This window comes from Pan paniscus, chromosome X (genome assembly GCF_029289425.2).
Source record: "Pan paniscus chromosome X, NHGRI_mPanPan1-v2.0_pri, whole genome shotgun sequence".
In the NCBI taxonomy this organism is placed as follows: domain Eukaryota; kingdom Metazoa; phylum Chordata; class Mammalia; order Primates; family Hominidae; genus Pan; species Pan paniscus.
In genome coordinates, this window is record NC_073272.2 from 90,851,673 (window position 1) to 90,879,018 (window position 27,346).

General features: G+C 35.9%; 1 long non-coding RNA gene across 1 annotated transcript in view; it reads right to left on the reverse strand.

The window, feature by feature from the left end:
• Window positions 1–3,314: 3,314 nt before the first annotated feature.
• The window catches only part of LOC134729825 (uncharacterized), a 158,248-nt gene continuing 134,216 nt past the window's right edge, over window positions 3,315–27,346 (reverse strand). Inside the window, exon 5 of the long non-coding RNA XR_010111300.1 lies at window positions 3,315–3,868. This is a non-coding gene — a long non-coding RNA (uncharacterized LOC134729825). The remainder of the gene's footprint in view (window positions 3,869–27,346) is intronic.

Consider the following 27,346-nt stretch of genomic DNA (forward strand, 5'->3'; position numbering starts at 1 on the left):
GTGATACACCTTTCCATAAAGAGCTTGCTACTTTATTAAGGTGTGGAGAGGAGGAGGAATGGGGAGATATAAAGTCAGAAATCCTTTTGAGTTGATTTTTGAGGAAGTTGTTCGAGTGGTCATGAATACCAGATGCTTGTGCATGGTAGGCATATACAAATTTCATTGAAAATCTTGACTGAAAGCCTATTGCTTAGTGGCTTTTATTACATATTTAAGATACAACCTTGTCAGACTAAAAATTACCTGAAACACCAAACACTGTATACAGATAAGTTTTCAGAGGGACAATGGTGTGCCTGAACTTGTTTAATCAGACTGAATCAGAAGTTTTGTAATCATGAAAAAGGGCCAAAAGTAGAGAACAATCCCCATTTCCCTAAGAGTGAGTCTAAGATCTGATGTAGTCAATAAGCCAGTGTAGACAGAGGCGAGGCCCCACACAATATTGCCTCCCCACTGTGAAATAAACACATCGTCTTTTGGCAAGAGTTGCAATGGTAACCTCTACATGAGAAATATAGTATGTTTTACTCCCTGCTTCATGTATGGTGGTGGATGTGTTTCTATGATTAATAGGGTGATGGATCCAGGCAGCAATGGTGGAAATCTAGGTGGTGCAGGCTCAATCAGCATCTTGATTCCCATTCAGTCTCATTAGAGAACCAACTTATTCCAGGGACTTCTAAATGAATAGCCCATACATTATCATTAACAGCTTGGATCTGTCTCAATATGTTATGAATCCAAAGGGATGAGGAGTGTTAATCCAGTATTTGTAATTTTCCAAGTGACTGACCAAACAGCTATTTAATTGGCAGCAACCAAATAGTCGGAGGCAGGGGAGGCAGGATATGTAAAATATAACAACATTCACAAAGAGGGACAACAGCTAAAGCTAGGAGACCGTCCTGGATTCCTACTCACTGTGCAAGTGGATTCTATATTCTTGTGATTCTTAGCTGATTCTGAGGCTGAAGAGAGTCAATCACCTGTTGGATGCCACCAAATTACAGTTTGTCATCATGTAACAAGGCTTACACACTTAGAGACACTTCTGTGAAACAAGGGCACCAATTAGCCAGTGATTTTAATTCAGGCATTGGAGAAGCGGATAGTATTTTTCCACAATGGAATAGCTACTATTTTTCACATAAAAGCTGAAAGGCCACTGTGTCAAGACTGGCTGGATTTTTTAATAGTCTACTTTCATCGAGAAACAAAATTGTCAAGTCTTTCCCACAGTACTATTCATTGAACCTGATTTGACTTACAAGATGAGAGTTTCAGGCTAGAAAATCACAAGACTTCTATCCGTCAGGAATTTAGTTCTGGCAAGGATGCAGTAGCAAGCTTTTTATGGAAAGGTGTACAACAGTTGATAACAAATACTCCTAGATGCTGAATTTTGCACCATACCCTTGGTAATTAATCTGGTATTAAGAAAGAAGTGGCCTAAAGTAGGAATATACATGAAAAATGTCTGGTTTGATTGGTAAGTCCTTGTGAAGAGTGATACTGGAAGATTTTGGAGACAACGCTGACTGGAATATGCATAAGAATGGATCTAGGAAAGTGAGTATAGAGTTGGCATATGTTTGTGTCTTACAACAATACCCACCAGACAGTATCTACGAAGAAGGGACACTCAGCAACCACAGAGATGCTTTCCCTAGATGTAAACCATCTTCTATTCTCAGCTACTTCAATGTTTATTCAATGGGCCCATAAAGAAAGAACTATAATAGCAGAAATGGAGGCTATGAATGGCTGCAATACCCTGGCATACCTCTCGCCAGAGTTTTCTCAACTACCATTTCTTATAAATGCCTGATGTGTCAATAGTAGAAACCAATGCTGAAAACTTGATATGATTCCATCCATGAAAGAGACCAACCAGACACTTGGTTTCAAGATCATTATATTAGCCTTCTTCTAACTGAAGATAACAGTAATTCACACTTTCAATAATTTATATCTGCTCTGAAATTCATTGGCCTTCCTTGGCCACAATGCTTGTATGATTTCCACTAACCACTTACTTACAGCCTTCTGATGTACTCACATGTGATCCCACATAGCTGTTTCAGACCAAGGAGCCCATTTTGTTTTGAAGAATAATTTGTTACTGATTGCTGTATCACCTGAAAACCTGTGGCCTGTTAGACCTTTATTATAATTTCTTAAAGGCTTGCCTAAAGCAATTGTTGTGGATGACAACATGGTACAGTCAAAGTTATATCGTACAGAATACAGTATTGTCATGGAACCAAGACTGACATATCATTCTGTGGTCAAATGCTAAATAATGTTTCCAAGGGGTATAGGGAAGTTTGACATTTTTTACCATCACTCCTGCTGACTCACTTCCAGTATTTGTATTTCTAGTTTCTTCAGCCTTAGGGTTCTACTGACTGAAAGGTCTTGGCTTCCCAGGAGGCAATGCTTTCACCAGTTGGCCCAATCACCATTCCACTGAACTTAATGTTGGGAGCAGTACTTGGTCCCTTTGAGCTTCTCAATCGAGTGGACAATCAGATAAAGAAATGTTTCTTTTCAATCATAGATAATAGACCTTGATTATTATGAGGAAATACAACGTCTGCTACCAAACAGAGGCAAGGAGTTATATGCATGGAATTTGCTGGATTCACTGAAGATGTTTTGGTGCTCCTATGATCAGGATTAACAGTATGCACTCAGCTGGGAAACTTTGTTCTATGAACTCTGTTTTGGGGAACATAAACTAAAACATGCAAGCAAAGCTATAAACTCAATGAATATACTTTTGTTTTACCTAATAGCTTTATTTACATGCCCTTCATATGTGCCTCTGATATCCTATCCTGCTGACTGCGCTCTTCTGCAGAATCCAGTGTCTCCATGGTGTGTATTAGCTTTCAATTTATATTAATACTTACCTATTTGATGTGCATCATTCTCATGCTCTTCCCCTGCAAATGACCTAAAGTTATCTCATTTCTCCTTCTCTACCCTATTGACCCCTTCTATTGCCCTTCACTGAGGAAACTTGTTGAACTAAGATCTTTTGCCTTACTTGGCCTCTTTGCTTATAGATGTCAAGAAACTGATTGGCTGTATATCATTTGAGAAAACTAATGTTATTAATTTTTGTATTTATTGTGTCTGATAACATGTTAGATGTGTAATACATGTGAAATGAACTAATGTATTGTTGAGATAAATTATTCTTATTGAAGGTTCAATATTGTTGAAGGCTCTTACTGTAAAAAAAGAAATTTTTGAAAAAATTTCTGAATAAATTTATTACAGCACCTACTACATAGTCTTAGTATTTGGGTATGTACCCTACATTTACATAAGTGCATAATAAAGATCATCACTACATTTTCTAAACTAAAAAATGCACTTTTCATACAGTACTTGATGTCATACATTTACACATTTCTAGTTTTGTTTAACTCTGTGCTTTAGGAAATGTTTTCTCTATCAGATTCTTTGTTGTTTGTTGTTTTAATTATTAGAATTGCTTCCTTTACTTTGTGCTCATTTTTTTCTTGCTTTAGCTCAGATCAACTTGAACATTTTTAAGAGTTATACATTTCCATACAGTATTAGACAACAGTGGTTGAAATGCCGGAAATTTATAAGTTTTAATATTGTAAATATTGGGTATGGAGTCACAGGAGTTGAGAGAAGATAAAATATGTTTCAAAGTTTTATAAATACATATGTTTAACTCTTGTTCTTCTTGATATTCGTGAACATTTCAGCTCTTCATGAGTCCTGTAGGTTTTCCTTTATTCCAATGTCACAGTCTCCAAAGTTATCAGTAATCTGCATATGAGAGCAGCTGTCAAAGTCCTATAGCTGATTATAAACCATCCTTTGAAAAGAATAAAAGCAAGACAACAATTGTCGGTGAATGACAAAATGTCTTCAGGGTAGTTACAGTCAAAAACATTATTGACAAAGAAATTTGGTTATTTATGTGGTTTACAATAACAACGTAATAACCTTAATTATGGTTGACAGCATATACACAGACATTAAAATTTTAAAAAATCACATACAATTTTGGAACATATATTACCGTTATTCACTAAAGCATAACCTGAAGAAGATTAAACATTATTTTGGCAATCTCCCATAACTAAACATGTAAAATAATCCTGTTTACCACTCATTTGAATGTTCCAGGTTTCCTCCGTAGCATCTAAAAGTTAAGGATCAGAAAAGGCAATTTTTGAAGCTGACATTTGATTTTGGGAAGCCTATCAAACAGTTTAAAGGTTAAAACACTTCATACTATGAAATATAATTCCAGGTTACCATAAGTCATTTAGTTAGCCAAAATGATGACTCAAAAATTTTTAAAAGGGCAAAAACCATTACTCATTAAGAGGGAAGACTTAGCTTTCTAAACAATCTTTCTTTAATATTACATAAAAATCCTGTTCAAGAGAGAGAAAGCCATATTTCACCCTTGCGTTAGTCTACTATTAATGTCAACCCCAATTTTTAATGAAACCTTATAGATAATTTTGGCCAATCTTAACCACCTTGACCATGAGGTGAGATTCTTGTAAATCTCGTATAACCCTTTTCAAATTTTTGTTAGAGAGCAGATCAGTGCCTTAAGAAAACCTTGCTGTGGCTGGGCGCGGTGGCTCACGCCTGTAATCCCAGCACTTTGGGAGGCCAAGGCGGGTGGATCATGAGGTCAGGAGATCGAGACCATCCTGGCTAACACAGTGAATCCCCGTCTCTACTAAAAATACAAAAAATTAGCCAGGCGCATTGGCGGGCACCTGTAGTCCCAGCTACTCAGGAGGCTGAGGTAGGAGAATGGCGTGAACCTGGGAGGTGGAGCTTGCAGTGAGCCGATATCGCGCCACTGCACTCCAGCTTGGGTGACAGAGCGAGACTCCATCTCAAAAAAAAAAAAAAAAAAAAAAAAAGAAAGAAAACCTTGCTGTGCTTTTATTTCAATGCTCAATTTATGGAAAATTATATAATACCTTTTTGAAGTTAGTATGTTCACACACAGAATTTATTTTGCAACCTTAATTTTTACAAACCATCAGACCACATATTTACATTTTGAAGACATTTGTATTTTACCAATTATCTTTAAAACTTCTTATTTCTCAAAGATTAAATTCACATGAACTAAAAAGCATTACAGCTTTTACTTTTTCTTAAGAAAATATTTGATCTAAGCACTTATTTTCTTTAAGCCAATTAATTAGACCTTTTTTCTATAACCACCACACAAATAACACATATATGATTACACAGACAGACAGAAGAAGATTTAGTAGTTGTAAGACTTTTCATTTGCCAGTCTCCTAATTGGATTACTGACCTCAGGGTAGAGTCCTTCAAGAAACAGGACTAGGAAAGAATTTAGTTCCTAGGGCCTAATAAACAGGCATAGCTGGGAGACATAAATAGATTTGCGAGGGATATACACTTTTAATTCTTTGGGTTCCATGAGAAAAACAGGGTTTTTTCCCAAAATGGGGTCTGTGTCACATTCTCCATTTTTCTCAAGGAGTCCCATGTTCTCAGAAGTTATCTTAGGGCCTCTCATGTCTGCATTAAGAGTGGCAAGACAAAACGGATAAAAATAATTCAGTCGACTGAGAAAAAATCTTTTTCCAGAAAAACAAGATTCACCAAGAGAAAAACATAAAGGTCTTTTAAATACACCTATATCTTGGATATCCTCTTTTAATTAAGCTTTTAACCATAGCACTCTTTAAGAAAATCATTTTAAATCCCTTGTTACCTGACTTTAGCCATGGGAAGTGGCCAATATTTCTAGCTTTTGTACTTTAAGAAAAGTAGCCTCCACTAAGGTTATGACTTAACCATGAGTATACGAGGTATTTTCAAAGAGGTGGTAAGCAGCCTTTACAAAATCTATAATCTTTAAAGGTAGCTCAGAGAAAGGAAGATTTAAGAAAGGAAGCTAGAAGTTGTTCATGGAGGGGAAGAGAATCAGCAAATGGTGGCATGTGGTGGAAGGGGGCAGCAGGCAGGAAACACTAGCTGGCCAGCTGCTTGGGGACCCTTATCCCTGAGACAGACCTGGGGCTCAGTTGGCGGCCACGGCTCACTCCCAAACCCATGACCGTTGGACGCAGCATGTACATGCAGTGAACAAAGCCACATGCCCCAGCCAGGATGGGGAGGATGAGTGGGGAGCTGCCATGTGCTCATCCATCTGCCCTGTGTGCCTGCAGCCTTTGGGATGGAGGTGGGGGATATGCTTCTAAGAACAGACAGAAATCACATTGTTCTGACTTGCATATGTGATGGCTGAGCCAAATGCTCATTCTACCTAGTAATATCTCTACAGTTTCCAGCAACACCCTTAACATTATAAAAGAAGAGACAGGAGTCATGACAGCCTTGAAAGAAAGAAAGAAGGAAAATGCCATAGAGAAGACTGGATTGGAATGAGGCCGACACTCCCAACCCGAGATTGACAGGGATAGGAGGTTGTCAGGGTCCTCTCCAGCATCCTGTCCTCTGTAACTGCACCATCCATTCTTAATTGGCTCTCCAGAGGTTTAATGTTTCATCTCTCTTCAGAAAAGTCCTGAGAATGAGAAGGCTTGGAAATGAAAGTGAAGAGCGTAGGTTCACATTTACTCATCCTATTTCAATCTCAGTGGGACCTCCAAAATGATACAGTCTTTCTGCTCTTTAGCTCAGCTAGGTCCAGGTTCTTGTCTTATGACCAGGAAGAGTTAGGCATGCAAACACCAGAGAGTGAGTAGAATAGAATTTATTAAGTGAAAGGAAAACTCTCAGTGGAGAGGGGACACAGTGGAGGTGGGTGGTTTCCCTACCCGAAGGTGGAAAAGTTCCCCCATGTGGCTGGATGTGGGGCCTTTTATCAACTCAGAATGGAGAGTGTGCGCTGATTGGTTTGCAAAAAAGGTTAAAGCAAAGATACCACTCAAAGGTGGGCACAACAGTATAGAAAACCAATTAGGAAAGGGTAGGTTTATGTAAAATATGTGAAGTGTGGGGATCAATCAGAGGAAAGCGTGCCAAACAGGAAGACGAGTTCTCAATCTGGTCTGAGAATTTAACTTGTAGCTTAACTTTCAGACTTTAAACTGTCTTCAGCTTGGAGGTGGGGTTTTACTAGGGACCTTCCCCTATCTGCCGAGGCATTTGGCTGCCTCCTGTCGCTATCAATAGTACACATTAATTGCATAATTTCGTAATTATATATGTCTCATACTAAAAAATCTAGATTATCTTTAAAATCAGTGGCTGATGATTCCATAAAAATTATAAAATACTTTCAGTCCAACTTAGTCCATAGCGTTAACCTACTGCACCAAAGTTATGATAGACTTTGGTTTAGAAAATCTAGTAATGCACCTTTGAATATAAACCTTTAACAGCAGAAGTGCAAAACTTCCAATGTGAAAGGGTAGCAGTATATGGACTTTGATGAGGCTTTAAAGTTTTTTCAGCTTCCTGATTACTATTTCATTCCTGAGTATTTTGTTAAGAGCAATAATGCAGTAGAAAAAGCACAGACATTCAGTTCCTCCAAGGCCTGAAGAGAGACATAGGTCTAGTAATATGAAACAATTTATACCACAAATCAGTGAATCAAAATAGAAGTCATTACAAGATAAAGAAAATCAATAGTTTAGAAAATAGCCTGTTGCCTCTCATCACCTCTACGTATTCAATTGTATTGTGAATGGTTGTAAATCTACCAAATGATAATTTTAAATTGATTTTTAAGCCTTTAAGCCTACAGAGCTCTTAAACCCAGATTTAGGGAAATCTCCAAAACACAACACAGTTAATAACATTAATGTTCTATTTATCATCATCATTTTAAATTTTTTTTCTGGGATGGTTTATTTTCTATTACATAGATACCATCAAAAGTAGACACTTGGACATCATTTCTCAGTAATTTTCTTTAGTTTTAGATTGCCAACGCCGATAATTAAAAACATTTTATCAGAAAGTTTTTGAATTTATGATATTTGACAGCCTAAATTTTGGGATAAATGATTTTGTAACAGACAAACAGAAAGATACAGTTTTCAATTAGTTTTGCCATACATTATTGCATTTGAATCTCACATCATTTCAATAGAAAAAAATAACATTTCTAATCTCTTTTTATTATGCATTTATACTGAAGTACATGCATAATAAATATGTGAATACCTTTCTTTTTTATTTTTAATTTTATTTATTGTGGATACATAGTAGCTGCATATATTTATGGGGTACATTAGATGTTTAAATGTGCATATGCAAGGCATAATAATCACATCATGTAATATGAGATATCCATTCCCTCAAGCATTATTGTGTTAAAAACAATCCAATTTTACTCTTTATTTTAAAATGTGCAATGAAATAATTATTGACTATAGTTTCCCTATTGTGCTATCAAATACTAGGTCTTATTTATTAAAACTATTTTTGTACCTTTTAACCAGCCCCACCTCCTCCCACCCCCACTACCCTTTCATTCTTAATATTTAATTGATTGAGGTATATAATTTTATCCAAATCTATGATATGTATAGCGGTTCCGGTTTTATTTTGGTGTCAGTTAACTATAAAGAGCAGTTATCAGCAAACTTTCACTATGAAGGGTCAGATAGCAAATATTTTAGGCTTTGTGAATCATTGGTTATCGGTCTGTCACAACTTTTTTACCTCTGCCATAATCATGGAAAAGCAGTCATACACAATAGCAAATAAATGAGTGCAGGTGTATTCCAAAATAATTTTTTTTTTTTTTTTTTTTTTTTACAAAACGGGAGAGATGGGATTTGGCCTGTGGGGTGTAGTTTGCCAATCTTTACCACAGAGTGTTGCATTCTGGTGGTTTATCAGATAAGGCTTGAGTTGTGAGTTATTGGAGTGATTATCAAGCATTCATGGGTGTCAACTTTACTTGGCATTCCTGAGGAATCCAGGACCTGCCTTTGGTAATATGAAGGTGCCAGGTATTTTTCAAGATTACAAAGAACAGCAAGAGAAACTCTACTTGCTCACTTGTATTCACCAGGTTTCTCACTTGTACTTTCTCTTAGAGCTCACAACACAGCTATCATATGCATTTATTTCAAATTTATTTTTAATTTAAATATAGAATTGTACATATTTATCATGTGAAACATAATGCTTTAATGCATATATACACGCATATTTCTAAAAGAAGAGTTGTTGCTCTAAAAGAAATATTCTTTAAGCAGCTAGGATGTGGAACAAGAGAAGTTTGTGGAACATGTAGATTTTCTTACAAAGGAAATGTATCGTAGTGGTCATTAAAACATAAATTAATTTTTTTGAAAAGATTTTTAAAATTATTATAATTTTCATCTTTGTATGTTTTACTTTTGATTATCTGGGAATATTTTTGGTTACATACTTGGTCATTATTCAATTGAGAATAAATGAACACATATAATAGTTTCAGACATGTGGTAGGTACAAATTGTCTACCAAAAATATTATAACAGAAGACTATAATTTATTATTAATGAATGAATAAATTAATTGTGTGGATAGACTTAACAACCTAAACAAACTTTTTATCTAATATTAGCATTTTAAATAACTTGTTGACACTATAGCCAGTTGGACTTAATAAAACAAAATAAGTGCCAAAATTCCAGGCATAACTTTCAAAAACACAGTTTTCTAATTTCCTAGTTTATTTCTTTTTGTTAGGATAATGCATTTAACTTTATTCTCACTGAAATAAAAATTTCCATAGAACATATATAATTTTCAGTACCAGAAAATTTGTATTTTTATTTACTTTGATTAAAAAAAATGCAAGCATTTCACAAATGTAACTCATAGGAAGTAAATGTAAAATTTGGAGTATGTATAATTTAGAGGAAAGAGGACTGAGTTAATAAACATGTACTGAAAATAAAGTTGAAGCACAGATTATTTTTAGAAGTAAATGATGAGACAACTAAAAATATTTCTGTCTTTCATGCTAAATATTGGAAATAAATGGAGGAGAAAAAGTAAATTTCCCCAACCGAAAAATTCCAAATAATATCTGTAGATACTCCTTCTCCCAGGAGATGAAGTTTAAACCCCTTCCCTCCTTTAAGTGTGAGCTTGATATAATGACATGCTTCCAAAGAACAGAAAATACAAGGAGATCAATAGCAATTGGAGAGTGAACCTGGTAAGTACCACTTTGCCCAAGTGATCAAGATTATTCATCACCAAGTCACAGTATTTCATAAGCTCCTGGCTATGATGTGATGAAGATGGCATGCTATCTCTGTGATATTGCTCAAAAAAATACCCATCCCCTCAGTCTGGTAATGAAAATTATATATATATAAAATATTCTTAAATTATTTCAAACAGATTATTTTTAATTGACAGATAAAAGCGCAGGTATTTATCATGTACAACATTTTGTGGATCTTTTAAATAAAGAAAATAAAATATTTCATATTCCTATAACTAATTTAACAAGTTTTTATTTTTAAAAATCTTTCCTTCAAAGTTGCTTCTGAATTTAAATTTTGTATCACGTAGGCTTAAAATAGCCCAATGAAATAAACTTTACTTTGGGTAAAATACAAATTCCCTAGTCGTACTGTTAACAACTATATCCAAATATTCAAGGGAGGGAATAGGTAAAGAGTGTATCAATTAGAAATCCCTTATAATTATTATAACCAAGTAAGTTTGGGGCACACTGGACCAGTAAATTGATTTTGTCACAGTGGTTTTCTACTCGCAGCTACCAGCTATAGATAACAGGATCCAGTCATGCTGTCAATTAGTAATTTATTTTCTCTACAGAGCCCTGTATCTACTCAAAGTATAGTATTAACTTCTTTCCATCTTACATAATTTATTTAAAAATATTTACTGAGTTCTACTATGTGCCAGGTATTGAGTATATGATGGATAATAAAACAGTATCTCTGTCTTCATGAAGTTTATCACCTAGGAAAGAGATACATAGTAAATGAATAAATGCATCCACAATTAATTACCATAAGTGCTGAGAGATGGAATATAGGGCACTATATTATTTTAGTCATGAGTCAGGGTTGTATAGGATGGGAGTCAAGAAAAGATTCTTTTTTTTTTTTTTGAGATGGAGTTTTGCTCTTGTTGCCCAAGCTAGAGTGCAATGGCGCGATCTCGGCTCACTGCAACCTCCACCTCCCAGGTTCAAGCGATTCTCCTGCCTCAGCCTCCCGAGTAGCTGGGATTATAGGCGTGCACCACCATGCCTGGCTACTTTTTTGTATTTTTAGTAGAAAGGGGGTTTCACCATGTTAGCCAGGCTGGTCTCGAACTCCGGACCTCAGGTGATTCACCCGCCTCAGCCTCCCAAAGTGCTGGGATTACAGGCATGAGCCGCCATGCGGGGCCAAGAAAGGATTCTTTAAAAAAGAAATGTAGAAACCAAGATCTGAAGGGCACGATAGTAAGGTGGCACAAAAGTGTATGCTTGGTGATTACAAAATAAATATTGATGATACACACTCTGAATGAACGTAGCTGAGAGAAAAATATCAATTTGAACAGAGGCAAAAACTATACATGCACATACACATATGTTAGCCTGTAGCTCGGGGGAGGGTCTCAAAAATTGATTTTTGAAAATTCTTAGCATGAAAACCTAATGCTAACAATATACCTTCAATTGGAAACCTGTAATATGAGCTGTAATATAAAGTAAAATTTCATTTTATAGTAGATCATCTTTAGGTGATAGAAGTAGACTTCCCTCAAGTTATTACCCTTTTGGAACGTTGTGATGTCATCCACAGTTAACAATTTTGAAGCAAATGCTTACAAAATCCAAGAAGTTATTATGGTTTTAATTGTGTCCTCCAAAGTTCATGTTGAAGCCCTAACCTCTACTACCTCAGAATGTGATTGTATTTGTATACAGGGCCTTTAAAAACTAATGAATGCAAAATGAGGTCATATGGGATCTAAGTTGCCGGTTATTTTCTTTCGACATTCTAAATACGTCAATTTTTCTTTTCTGCCTTCTGCCATCTCTACTTAGCAGTCATCCTGTGGACTCGTCGTTTCTATAGTAATTTCCACTTATTTAATGCCTACTCTGAATGCTTTTAAGTTTTCCATCTTTTGTTCTCAAAGCAATTTTATTACGATTTGACCAGATATTTGTGTGTGTGTTTATCTTTCTCGGCGTTTACTAAATTTTTGAATCTGTGGGATACCTTTCATTGGTTTGGGTAAGTTGTTGGTCACTGTCTGTTTGACTATTCTGGATGATTTTTCTTTCCTTTCTAGGATTTCAAATACATGTGTGTGTGTGTTTGTGTATATATACACACACATACATACATATACACACATACGCATATAAGCATATATATTTTATGTATATATATGTATATATGTTATTGCATGTTCCACTTGGCTAATAGGCTTTGTTCTGTTTCCTCCTCCACCCTATTACCTGTTCTCTCTGTGCTGTTTGAGTACTTTCTATTTACGTGTGTTCAAGTTCATTAATCCTGTGTTCTGCTATCTAATCTATTATTAAACTTATAACTGAGTTTCTAATTTCAAATATTATGTGTTTTATTTCCAGGATGTTCACTTGGTTCTTCTCTTGAGATTCAAAATTTTGCTGAAATTCTCTTTTTCACTTACCTTGTAAATCATCTTTTGAATGTGCATATCAATTATAGTTATTTTAAACTGTTTTTCTGCTAACTCATTATCTGGATCATGTGTGCATCTGCATCTATTGTTTCCTTTTCTCTTGCTTATTTGCCATATTTTTCTGCCTCTTTGTATTTCCAGAATTTTTTGTTGTACGCTGATTATAACGTGTACCAAGAAAAAGAAGCTTCATATGATATTTTTGTGTTTTTATCTCACAAGGGAAGATTCCCCTTTTTCTCTGTTAGGAAGATAAAGTGAACTATTGATATCTTCAATCCAAAATTGAGCTGGTTGTTCAGCCACAGGTGAGTAGATCACCAAGCAGGCTCTTGGGGTTCCTTATTCTGGACCTTTCCTCTTGGATGGCATTTCTGGACCTGTCCTGAGCCAGAGGGAATCTCATTGCCTTGAAGGATGTGTCCTAGACCAGGCAACATTTACAGCAAACTGACTGAATACCCCTTGGGCCTTAAGGGACTATCAGCAATAGCTTGGCAGTATTTCCTGTGGGCCTGTGGTAGCTGTGGCCAAAGGGTGATGTTCTGCTGCTTGTAGAAAGGGGAAGGAAGAGTCCAAAAAACTGTCTCATTATTTGAGTGCCAGGCCACCCACAATAAAGTAGAACATCAGGCAAACTTATAAAATGTTAAACTCATGGCCCTGGCTCCCAGATAGTGCCCCTGGTCCTACCCAAGGCCTGGGCCTTGGGTGAGACCAGGTGTTGTGCTGGCTTCAGGCCTGCCCCAGCACTGTCCCAGTGGTGGTGGCAACAGAGGTGCTTGTGCTATGCCACCCACAGCTCCAGATGACTCAGAGCAGAAAGACTCCATTTGTTTGGGAGAAAGTAAGGGAAGAGAACAAGAATCTCTGGCTGGTAATCTAGAGAATTCTCCCAGATCTTGTCCAAGACTATAAAGGCAGTGCCTCTAGTCTGCAAAAACCACAATATTACTAAGCTTGTTATGCCTCCTAATGCAGATACAGCTTAGATCATACCATCCATGTCCTTTCAACTACCTGGAAAACCTTCCCAAGAAGGACAGGTACAAAAAACCCAGACTATGAAGACAACAGTAAATACACAATTCTTCGATGACCAGACACAGATGAACATCCACAAGCATCAAGACCATCCGGGAAAAGATGACCTCAGCAAACAAAATAAATAAGGCACTAGAAACCAATCCTGGAGAAAGAGAAATATGTGACCTTTCAGGCAGAGAATACAAAATGGATGTTTTGAGAAAACTCAGAAAAATTCAAGATAACACAGAGAAAGAATTCAAAATTCTAACAGATAAACTTAATAGATTGAAATTTTTTTAATCAAGCAGAAATTCTGGAGCTGAAAAAAATGCATTTGGCATACTGAACAATACATCATAGTCCTTTAAGAACAAAATAGATCAAGCAGAAGAATTAGTAACCTTAAAGACAGGCTATTGGAAAACACACAGTCAGAGAAGACAAAAGAAAAAATAAAAAACAATGAAGCAAGCCTATGGGATCTAGAAAATGGTCACAAAAGGGCGAATCTAAGAGTTATTGGCCTTAAAGAGGAGGTAGAGAAAGAGATGGGGTAAAAAGTTCATTCAAAGGGATAATATCATAGAATATCCTGGACCTAGGGAAAGGTATCAATATCCAAGTACAAGAAGGTTTTAGAACACCAAGCAGATTAAAAGCAACAAAAACTGCCTCCAGGGAGTTAAAAGTCAAACTCCCAAAGTCCATGGTTAAAGACAGGAGCCTAAAAGAGGCAGAAGAAAAGAAACAAATAACATACAATGGATCTGCAATATGTCTGGCAGCAGACTTCTCAGTGAAAACCTTACAGGCCAGGAGAGAGTGGCATGACATCTTTAAGGTGCTGAAGGAAAGAAATGTTTATGCTAGAATCACATATCTGGTGAAAATATCCTTCAATCATGAAGGAAAAATAAAGAGTTTCCAAGACAAAGAAAAGCCAAAGTCTGGTGTTTCATCAGCACGACGCTTTTCCTGCAAGAAATGCTTAAGGGAGCACTTTCATCAGGAAAAAAAAGTGGATGTTAATTAGCAACAAGAAATCATCAGAAGGAACAAAACTTACCGGTAATTGTAAGTACACAGATAAACACAGAATATTGTAATTCTGTAACTGTGTTGTGTAAGCTATGCTTATCTTAAGTAGAAAACCTAAAAGGTGAACCATTCAAAAATAACTACAGGAACTTTTCAACCTGTAGGTAGTACAATAAGATAGAAACAACAAAATGTTAAAAAGCAGACGGACAAAATTAAAATGGATAGTTTGTATTAGTTTTCTTTTCCATTGTTTGTTTATGCAAACAGTGTTAAGTTTTTATCAGCTTAAAATAATGGGTTATAAGATAGTATTTGCAAGCCTCATGGTAATTTCAAGTAAAAAATGTATAGTGGATACACAAAAACAATAAGCAAGACATAAAATCATATCACCAGAGAAAATCAACTTTATGTAAAGGAAAACAAAACAGAAGGAGAACAAAATAGAAGAACAGAAAACCACAAGAAAACAAATAACAAAATGGCTGAAATAAGTCCTTACTTAATTAGTGAAAATGTTAAGTGTAAATGGCCTAATCTCTCTAGCAAATGACATAGAGTGGTGGAATGAAAACAAACAAACAACAAAAAAACAAGACCCAGACATTTGTTGCGTAGAAGAAATGCACTGTACCTATAAAGACACACATACACTTATAATAAAGGGATGAAATAGATATTCCATGCCAAGTGAAAACAAAAAAGACCATAAGTAGCTATACTTTTATCAGACGAAATATATTTCAGGAAAAAAAAACTCTAAGAAAAAAGATGACTATATAACAATAAAGGGGTCAATTCAGCAGGAGATTATAACAATTATATGCATCCAACACTGGAACATTCAGCTATATAAAGCAAATATTGTAAGAGTTAAAGAGAGAGACAGACTCCAATACAATAATACCTGAGACTTCAGCAACCCACTTTCAGTATTGGACAGATCTCCCCACTAGAAAATCAACAAAGAGACATTAGAATTAATCTGCACTATAGAGCAAATATACCTACAGAACATTTCATTCCAGTGGCTGCAGAATACAAATTATTTTCCTCAGCACAAAGATAGTTCATATGTTAGCTTACTAAAAAAGCTTCAGAACATCAGAAAATTGTACTAATTTCAAGTATCTTCTCTGACCACCACAGAATAAAATTAGAAATCAATAACAAGAATAATTTTGGAAACTTTACAAACACATGTAAATTAAACAATATGCTCCTGAGTGACAGCAGGATCAATAAAGAAATTACAAAGGAAACTGAAAAATTTCTTGAAACAAATGTTAACAGAAGAGCGACATACCCAAATCTATGGGACACAGCAAAAGCAGTACTAACAGGAAAGTTTATAGCTGTAAGTTCCTATATCAAAAATAGGAAAAACTTCAAATAAACAATCTAATGACACCGCTTAAAGAAGTAGAAAAGCAACAGCAAACCAAACCCAAAAATAATAGTAGAAAAAACACAAAGATCAGAGCATACATAAATGGAACTGAAATAAAGAAAAACGTTAAAAAAGATCAATGAAAGAAAGTTCTTTGAAAAGTTAAACAAAATTGACAAATCTTTAGCCATACTATCTAATAAAAAAAAGAGAAGACCAAAATAAATAAAATCAGAGTTGAAAAGGGAGATATTACAACCAATAGCACAGAACTTCAAAGGATCATTAGTTGCTACCATGAGCAATTATTTGCCAATAAATTGGAAAACTCAGAAAAAAGTATACATTCCTAGACACATAAAACCTACCAAGATTGAACCATAAAGAGATCCAAAACCTGATCAGACAAATAACAAGGAGATTGAAGCCATAATAAAAAAATCTCCCAGTAGAGAAAAGCCTAGGACCCAATGGCTTCACTGCTAAATTCTACCAAACTTTTAAAAAAGAACTAATACTAATTCTACACAAACTATACCAAAATTATTCCAAATTTATTCTAGAAGGCTAGTATCATACTGATTGTAAAACCAGACAAAGACACATTAAAGAAAGGAAACTATAGGCCAATATCACTGAATATTGATGCAAAAATCCTCAGCAAAATACAAGCAAATTGAATTAAACAACACTTTAAAAAGATCATTCAACATGCTAGGAATTTTATAGAAATAAAAAGAATGGTAAGAGAATATCCTATAGAGTTTTACACTGGTGAAATGGAAGGCCTACATAAAGCAGACAAATTCCTAGAAATACAAACACTACCAATATTGAATCATAAAAAAAGAAAATTTGGATGTCTGTAATGGATAATGAAGACGAATCAGTAATCACAGTCCAGTGAAGAAAAGTCCAAGACTGGATGGTTTTACTGATGAATTCTATGAAACATATAAAAAAGAATTAACATCAGTCCTTTCCAAAATTTTCTAAAACTTGAAGATGATGGAACACTTCCTAAGCTCTTGTATGAAGCCAGCATTGCCATGATACAAAAGTTAGACAATCATTTTAAAAATACTACAGGCCATATTTCCCTTTTTTTTTTTTTTTTTTTTTTTTTTTCTTGAGATGGAGTCTCACTCTGTCGCCCAGGCTGGGCTGGAGTGCAATGGCACGATTTCAGCTCACTGCAACCTCTGCCTCCCGGGTTCAAGCAATTCTCCTGCCTCAGCTTCCTGAGTAGCTGGGATTAGAGGCGCACGCCACCACGCCCAGCTTATTTTTGTATTTAGTAGAGGCGGAGTTTCACCATGTTGGTCAGGCTGGTCTCGAACTCCTGACCTCGTGATCTGCCCGCCTCAGCCTCCCAAAGTGCTGGGATTACAGGCGTGAGCCACCGTGCCCGGCCTACAGGCCATATTTCTTATGAATATTGATGTAAAAATCCTCAGCAAAATATCATCGAATTAATTCAACAGCATATTAAAAGGATTATACACCATAAACAAGTAGAATTATTTCCTGGAATGTTACAACAGTACAATATTTAAATAAGTTAATGTAATATGCCACATTAACATAATGAAGAAAAAAAACATGATCATATCAATTAGACACAGAAAAGACATTTGAGAAATTCAACAACCTTTCATGATACAAACATTCAAAAAAATATGAACAGAAGAATATTACCTCAATATAATAAAGGCTATATATGAAAAACCCACAGCTAAAATTATTTTTTATTTATTTTTATTTCAATGGCTTTAGGGGTACAAGTAGTTTTTGGTTACATAGATGAATTGTATAGTGATGAAGTCTGAAACTTTTCTGCACCCATCACATGAGTAGTGTATATTGTTCTCCATAAGTAGTTTTATTTATCCCTCACTCCCCTCCCACCCTACCCACTTCTGAGTCTCCAGTGTACATTATACCACTCTGTATGCCTTTGCATATCCATAGCTTAGCTCCCACTTATGAGTGAGAACAAGCAGTATTTGGCTTTTCATTCCTGAGTTATTAATATTTCATTTAGAATGGCCTCCAGTTCTATCCAAGTTGCTGCAAAAGACATTATTTGTTCTTTTTTATGACTGAGTAGTATTCAATGATGCATATATAATACTCTATGATTTTATCCACTAATTGGTTGATGGACACTTAGCTTTGTAATTGTGAATTGTGCTGTGATAAACATATGCATGCAGCTGTATTTTTTATATAATGACTGCTTTTCCTTTGGGTAGATACCCAGTAGTGGTATTGCTGAATCACTTGGTAAATTTATTTTTAATTCATTGAGAAATCTTATTATTAATATTTTCCATAGAGGCATTACTAATTTACATTCCCACCAGCAGTGTATACATATTCCCTTTCAAACACATCCATACCAACATCTATTGTTTTTTGACTTTTTAATGATGACAATTCTGGCTGGGATAAGGTGATATTCTCATTGTGATTTTAATTAGCATTTCCAAGATGATTAGTGATGTTGAACATTTTTCATCTGTTTGTTGGACATTTGTATATCTTCTTATAAGAAATATCAATTCATGTCATTTGTCCCTCTTTTAATGGGATTATTTGTTTTTTTCTCACTGATTTGAATTCCTTGTAGATTCTGGATATTAGTCCTTTGTCAGATGCATAGTTTACAAATGTTTTCACCCAATCTGTTAGTTACCTGTCTAATGATTATTTCTTTTGCTGTGCCAAAGTTTTAATTAGTTCCCATTTATTTATTTTTGTTTTTGTTGCATTTGCTTTTGGGGTCTTAATTATAAATTATTTGCCTAGGCCAATGTCATAAGAGTTTTTCCTAGGCTTTCTTCTAGATTTCTTGTTTGTTTGTTTTCAGGTCTCAGATTTATGTCTTTAATCCATCTTGAGTTGGTTTTTTGTATGTGGAGAGAGATGGGAATCCAATTTCATTCATCTACAAGTGGCTATTCAGTTTTCTCAACACATTTATTAAATAGGGTGTCCTTTCCCCAATTTATGTTTTCTATGTTTTGTCAAAGATCAGTTGGTTGTAGTATTTGGCTTTATTCCTGGGTTCTCTATTGTGTTCCATTGCTCTATGCCATGGTACTTTTATGCCAGTACCATGCTGTTTTGGTTACTATAGCCTCATAGCATAATTTTAAGTCAGGTAACGTTATTCCTCCAGATTTGATCTTTTTGCTTAAGATTGCTTTGGCTTTTCAGGCTTTTGTGGTTTGATATAAATTTTGTGATTGCTTTTTTGATTTTGTAAAACAATGATGTTGGTATTTTGATGGAAATTGCATTGAATTTATGAGTGGCTTTTGGCAGTATGTTTATTTTTGCAATATTTATTCTTCTAATCCATGAGCATAGGATGCATTTCTCTTGGATTGCGTCATATCTGATTTTTTTTTTCAGCAGTGTTTTGTAGTTATCCTTGTAGAGATCCTTTACTTCCTTGGTTAAGTATATTCCTAGGTATTATATTTTTTTGCAGCTATTGTGAAAGAGATCAACTTCTTGATTTAATTCCCAGCTTGACTGCTGTAGGTGTATATCCGTGCTACTGATTTGTGCACATTGATTTTGTAACCTGAGACTTTACTAAATTCATTTATAATATCTAGAAGTCTTTTGGAGTAGTCTTTAGGGATTTCTAATTATAGAATCATATCATCTGCCAACAGAGAAAATTTGACTTCATGTTTTGATTTGGAAGGCCTTTACTTCTTTTTTGCCTGATTCCTCTGTCTATGACTTCCAGTACTATGTTAAATAGAAGTGGGAAAGGAGGCATCCTTGTTTTGTTCCAGTTCTTAGGGCGAATGCTTTCAAACTTTTCCTGTTCAGTAGAATGTTGGCTGTGGGTTTGTCATATATGGTTTTTATTATTTTGAGGTATGTTCTTTCTATGCCTAGTTTGTTGAAAAATTTTATGATAAAAGGTTGCTGGATTTTATCTATTGCATTATCTGTGTCTATTGCAATGATTATATGGTTTTTGTTTTAAATTCCGTTTATGTGGTGAATCACATTTTTTGATTTGCATATATTAAATCAGCCTGGCATCCCAAGAATAAAGACTGTAAGAAGAGCTAACACTATATTTATTGGTGAAAAAATAAAAAATAAACTTTTCTTTAAACATTAGGAAAATGTTAAGGATGACCACTTTCACCACTGTTATTCAACATAGTACTAGAAATAATAGCTAGAGCAAATATAAAAGAAAAAGACTAAGGGACATCCAAATTAACAAGAAAGACACAAAATTATCTCTGTTTTTACCCTACCCGATCTTGTATGTCAAAAACCCTAAAGATGCCATAAAAACCCTGCTAGAACTAATAAGCAAATTAATCAAAGCTGTAGGATTCAACATCAATGCATAAAATTTAATTGTATTTTTATACATTAGCAAAAAACAATTTGGAAGAGAAATGAAGAAAGCAATTTTATTTACTATAGTATAAAACAGAATAAAATACATAAAATTAAACTTAACCAAGGTGGCAAAACCCATGTAAAATAAATACTACAAAATGTTGCTGAAAGACTTGAAGAAGATACAAACATGGGAAAGATATTGCATGTTCATGAATTGGAAGATTTAATTATTGTTAAAAATGTCAATACTTCTAAAGTAATCTACATATGCCGTACAGTCTCTATCAAAATCCCAAAAACTTTTTTTCTTTGCAGAAATAGGAAAGTCTATATAAAGTTTATAAGGAATCATGAGTGACCATGAGTAACCAAAACCACCTCAAAAATTAAAAACTAAATTGAAGGGTCTCACAACTCCTAATTTCTTTTTTATTATTATTATACTTTAATTTCTGGGACACATGTGCAGTACGTCCAGGTTAGTTACATAGGTATACATGTTCCTTGATGGTTTGCTGGGCCCATCAACCCATCATCTATATTAAGTATTTCTCCTAATGCCATCCCTCCCCTAGGCCCCCACCCCCTGAGAGGCCCTGGTGTCTGATGTTCCCCTCCCTGTGTCCACGTGTTCTCATTGTTCAACTCCCACTTATGAGTGAGAACATGCGGTGTTTGGTTTTCTGTTCCTGTGTTTGTCTGCTGAGAATGATGGTTTCCAGCTTCATCCATGTCCCTGCAAAGTACATGAACTCATCATTTTTTATAGCTGCATAGTATTCCATGGTATATATGTGCCATATTTTCTTTATCCAGTCTATTATTGATGGGCATTTCTGTTGGTTCCAAGTCTTTGCTATTGTAAACAGTGCTGCAATAAACATACGTGTGCATGTGTCTTTATAGTAGAAGAATTTATAGTCGTTTGGGTATATACTCAGTAATGAAATTGCTGGGTCAAATGGTATTTCTGGTTCTAGATCCTTGAGGGATCGCCACACTGTCTTCCACAATGGTTGAACTAATTCACACTCCCACTAACAGTGTAAAAGCGTTCCTACTTCTCCACATCCTCTTCAGCATCTGTTGTTTCCTGACTTTTTAATGATCGCCATTCTAACTGGCATGAGATGGTATCACATTGTGGTTTTGATTTGTGTTTCTCTAATGACCAGTGGTGATGAGTTTTTTTTCATATGTTTGTTGGCTGCATAAATGTCTTCTTTTGAGAACTGTCTGTTCATATCCTTTGCCCACTTTTTGATTGGATTTTTTTTTTCTTCTTGTAGATTTGTTCAAGTTCCTTGTAGCTTCTGGATATTAGCCCTTTGTCAGATGGATAGATTGCAAAAATGTTCTCCCATTCTGTAGGTTGCCTGTTCACTCTGATGATAGTTTCTTTTGCTGTGCAGAAGCTCTTTAATTTAGTTAGATTCCATTTGTCAATTTTGGCTTTTGTTGCCATTGATTTCGGTGTTTTAGTCCTGAAGTCTTTGCCCATGACTATGTCCTGAATGGTATTACCGAGGTTTTCTTCTAGGGTTTTTATGGTTTTAGATCTTACGTTTAAGTCTTTCATCCATCTTGAGTGAATTTTTGTATAAGGTGTAAGGTAGGGGTCCAGTTTCAGTTTTCTGCATATGGCTAGCCAGTTTTCCAACACCACTTATTACATAGGGAATCATTTCCCCATTGCTTGTTTTTGTCAGATTTGTCAAAGATCAGATGGTTGTAGATATGTGGCATTATCTCTGAGGCCTCTGTTCTGTTCCATTGGTCTATATATCTGTTGTGGCACCAGTACCATGCTGTTTTGGTTACTGTAGCCTTGTAGTACAGTTTGAAGTCAGGTAGCATGATGCTTCCAGTTTTGTTCTTTTTGCTTAGGATTGTCTTGGCTATATGGGCTTTTGGTTCCAAATGAAACTTAGTTTTTTTTTTTTAATTTTGTGAAGAAAGTCAATTGTTGCTTGATGGGGATAGCATTGAATCTATAAATTACTTTGGGCAGTATGGCCATTTTCACTTATACTGATTCTTCTTATCCATGAGCATGGAATTTTTTTTCATTTGTTTGTGTCCTCCCTTATTTCCTTGAGCAGTGGTTTGTAGTTCTCCTTGAAGACACATCCTTTGTAAGTTTTCACATCCCTTGTAAGTTTTATTCCTAAGTATTTTAGTCTCTCTGTAGCAATTGTGAATGGGAATTCACTCATGATTTGGCTCTCTGTTTGTCTGTTATTGGTGTATAGGAATGCTTGTGATTTTTGTACATTGATTTGTATCCTGAGACTTTGCTGAAGTTGCTTATCAGCTTATGGAGATTTTGGGCTGAGACAATGGGGTTTTCTAAATGTATAATCATGTTATCTGCAAACAGAGACAATTTGACTTCCTCTCTTCCTATTTGAATACGCTTTGTTTCTTTCTCTTGCCTGATTGCCCTAGCCAGAACTTCCAATACTATGTTGAATAGGAGTGGTGAGAGAGGGCATCCTTGTCTTGTGCTAGTTTTCAAAGGGAAAGCTTCCAGCTTTGGCCCATTGAGTATGATATTCTCTGTGGGTTTGTCATAAATAGCTCTTATTATTTTGAGATATATTCCATCGATACCTAGTTTATTGAGAGTTTTTGGCATGAAGGGGTTTTGAATTTTATTGAAGGACTTTTCTGCATCTATTGAGATAATCAAGTGTTTTTTGTCATTGCTTCTGTTTGTGTGATGGATTACATCTATTTATTTGCATACGTTGAACCAGACTTGCATCCCAGGGATGAAGCCAACTTGATCATGGTGGATAAGCTTTTTGATGTTCTGCTGGATTTGGTTTGCCAGTATTTTATTGAGGATCTTTGCATCTACGTTCATCAGGGATATTGGCCTGAAATTGTCTTTTTTTGTTGTATCTCTGCCAGATTTTAGTATCAGGATGATGCTGGCCTCATAAAATGAGTTAGGGAGGAGTCCCTCTTTTTCTATTGTTTGAAATAATTTCAGAAGGAATGGTACTAGCTCCTCTTTGTACCTCTGGTAGAATTTGGCTGTGAATTCATCTGGTCCTAGGCTTTTTTTTTTTTTGGTTAGTAGGCTATTAATTACTGCCTCAATTTCAGAACTTGTTTTGGTCTATTTAGGGATTCAACTTCTTCCTGGTTTAGACTTGGGATAGTGTATGTGTCCAGAAATTTAGCCATTTCTTCTAGATATTCTAGTTTATTTGCATAGAAGTGTTTATAGTAGCCTCTGATGGTAGTTTTTATTTCTGTGGGATCAGTGGTAATATCCCCTTTATACATTTTATTGTGTCTATTTGATTCTTCTCTCTTTTCTTCTTTATTATTCTGGCTAGCAGTCTATTTTGTTAATCTTTTCAAAAAACCAGCTCCTGGATTCATTGATTTCTTGAAGGGTTCTTTGTGTCTCTATCTCCTTCAGTTCTGCTCTGATCTTAGTTATTTCTTGTCTTCTGCTATCTTTTGAATTTGTTTGTCCTTGCTTCTCTAGTTCTTTTAATTGTGATGTTAGAGTGTCGATTTTAGATCTTTCCCGCTTTCTCCTGTGGGCATTTCATGCTATAAATTTCCATCTATACACTGCTTTAGCTTTGCCCCAGAGATTCTGGTATGTTGTGTTTTAGTTCTCACTGGGTTCAAAAAACTTATTTAGTTCACCTTCCTTTTGTTATTTACCCAGTAGTCATTCAGAAGCAGGTTGTTCAGTTTCCATGTAGTTGTGCGGTTTTGAGTGAGTTTTTTAATCTTGAGTTCTAATTTGATTGCACTGTAGCCCGTGAGACTGTTTGTTATGATTTCCATTCTTTGGCATTTGCTGAGGAGTGTTTTTCTTCCAATTAAATGGTCAATTTTAGAATAAGTGCAATGTGGTGCTGAGAAGAATGTATCTTCTGTTGATTTAGGGTGGAGAGTTCTGTAGATGTCTATTATTAGTTCCACTTGGTCCAGAGCTGAGTTCAAGTCCTGAATATCCTTGTGAATTTTCTGTCTTGTTGATCTTTCTAATATTGACAGTGGGATGTTAAAGTCTCCCACTATTATTGTGTGGGAGTCCAAGTCTCTTTGTAGGTCTCTAAGAACTTGCTTTATTAATGTGGGTGCTCCTGTATTGGGTGTGTGTATATATATATTATATATAATATATATATATAATATATATATATTTAGGATAGTTAGCTCTTCTTGCTTCATTGATCCCTTTGCCATTATGTAATGCTCTTCTTTGTCTTTTTTTATCTTTATTGGTTTAAAGTCTGCTTTATCAGAGACTAGAATTGCAACCCCTGCTTTTTTTTCTTTCCATTTGCTTGGTAAATATTCCTCCATCCCTTTATTTTAAGCTTATGTCTTTTTTTACACGTGAGATGGTCTTCTGAATAGAGCACATGGATGGGTCTTGACTCTTTATCCTACTTGCTAGTCTGTGTCTTTTAATTGGGGAATTTAGCCCATTTACATTTAATGTTTGTATTGTTATGTGTGACTTTGATCCTGCTATTATGATGCTAGCTTGCTATTTTGCCTGTTAGTTGATGCAGTTTCTTCAGAATGTCGATGGTCTCTAAAACATGGTATGTTTTTGCAGTGGTTGGTACCGGTTTTTCCCTTCTGTATTTAGTGCTTCCTTCAGGAGCTCTTGTAAGGCTGACCAGGTGGTGACAAAATCTCTCAGCATTTGCTTGTCTGTAGAGGATTTTATTTCTCTTTCAGTTATGAAGCTTAATTTGGCTGGATATGAAATTGTGGGTTGAAAATTCTTATTTTTAAAAAATGTTGAATATTGGCCCCCACTTCTCTTCTGGCTTGTAGGGTTTCTTCAGAGACATCCGCTGTTAGTCTGATGGACTTCCTTTTGTGGTAACCTGAACTTTCTGGCTGCCCTTAACTTTTTTTCCTTCATTTCAACCTGGGTGAATCTGATGATTATGTGTCTTAGGGCTGCTCTTCTCAAGGAGTATCTTTGTGGTGTTCTCTGTATTTCCTGAATTTGACTGTTGGCCTGTCTTGCTAGGTTGGGGAAATTCTTCTGGATAATATCCTGAAATGTGTTTTCCAACTTAGTTCCATTCTCCCTGTCACTTTCAGGTACACCAATCAAATGTAGGTTTGGTCTTTTCAGATAGTCCTGTGTTTCTTGGAGGCTTTGCTCATTCCTTTACATTCTTTTCTCTCTAATCTTGTCTTCATGTTTTATTTCATTAAGCTGATCTTCAATCTCTGAATTCCTTTCTTCCACTTGATCAATTCAGCTGTTGATACTTGTGTATGCTTCATGAAGTTCTCGTGCTGTGTTTTTCAGCTCCATCAGGTCATCAGTTTTCTTCTCTAAACTGGTTTTTCTGGTTACCAATTCCTCTAACCTTTTTTTTTCAAGGTTCTTAGCTTCCCTGCATTGGGTTAGAACATGCTCCTTTAGCTTGGAGGCGTTTGTTATTACCTACCTTCTGAAGCCTACTTCTGTAAATTCATCAAACTCATTCTCCATCCAGCTTTTTTCCCTTGCTGGTGAGGAGTTGTGATCCTTTGGAGGAGAAGAGGTGTTCTGGTTTTTGGAATTTTCAGCCTTTTTCCACTGGTTATTCCTCATCTTCATGGATTTATCTACCTTTGTTCTTTGCTGTTGGTAACCTTCAGATGGGTTTTTTGTGTAGATGTCCTTTTTGTTGATGTTGATGCAATTCCTTTCTGTTTGTTATTTTTCCCTCTAACAGTCAGGCCCCTCTGCTGCAGGTCTGCTGGAGTTTTCTGGAGATCCACTCCAGATCCTGTTTGCCTGGGTATCACCAATGGAGGCTGCAGAACAGCAAAGATTGCTGCCAGTTCCTTCTTCTGGAAGGGAAGCTTCGTCCCAGAGGGGTACCTGCCAGATGCCAGCCAGAGCTCTGCTGTATGAGGTGTCTGTTGACCTCTGCTCAGAGGCTTCTGTCAGTCAGGAGGCACGGGGGTCAGGGACTCACTTGAGGAGACAGTCTGTCCCTTAGCAGAGCTCGAGCGCTGTGCTGGGAGATCTGCTGCTCTCTTCAGAGCTGGCAGGCAGGAACATTTGTCTGCTGAATCTGCACCCACAGCTGCCCCTTCCCTCAGGTGCTTTGTCCCAGGGAAATGGGAGTTTTGTGTATAAGCCCCTGATTGGAGCTGCTGCCTTTCTTTCAGAGATGCCTTGTGCAGAGAGACACCACTACTAATTTCAAAACATACTACGAAATTACACCAAACAGGCTGGGTGTGATGGCTGATGCCTGTAATCTCAACACTTTGGGAGGCCGAGGTGGGTGGATCACCTGAGGTCAGGAGTTCAAGACCAGCCTGATCAACATTGTGAAACCCTGTCTCTTCTAAAAATACAAAAATTAGCTAGGTGTCATGGCGGGCACCTGTGATCCCAGTTACTCAGGTGGCTGAGGCAGTAGAATTGCTTGAAACTGGGAGGTGGAGGTTGCAGTGAGCAGAGATCACATCATTGCACTCCAGCCTGGGTGACAGAGCAAGACTGTGTCTCAAAACCAAAAAAAAAAAAAAAAATACACCAAACGAAACAGCTTAGTAATGGCATAAAGAAAGACATATACACCAATTGAATAAAACTGAGAGCTTAGAAATACACTTCTGTGTATATTGAAATTGTTTTCAACAAGTCTATCAAAAATATTCAAGCATGAAAATACCATTTTTTCAATAATTAGTATTGGGAAACCTACATATCCAAAAAAAGTGAAGTTAAATTATTATTTTTTGCTAAGTACAAAAATTAATTCAAAAAGAATCAAAGTCCTAACATAGAAGCCAACATTCTAA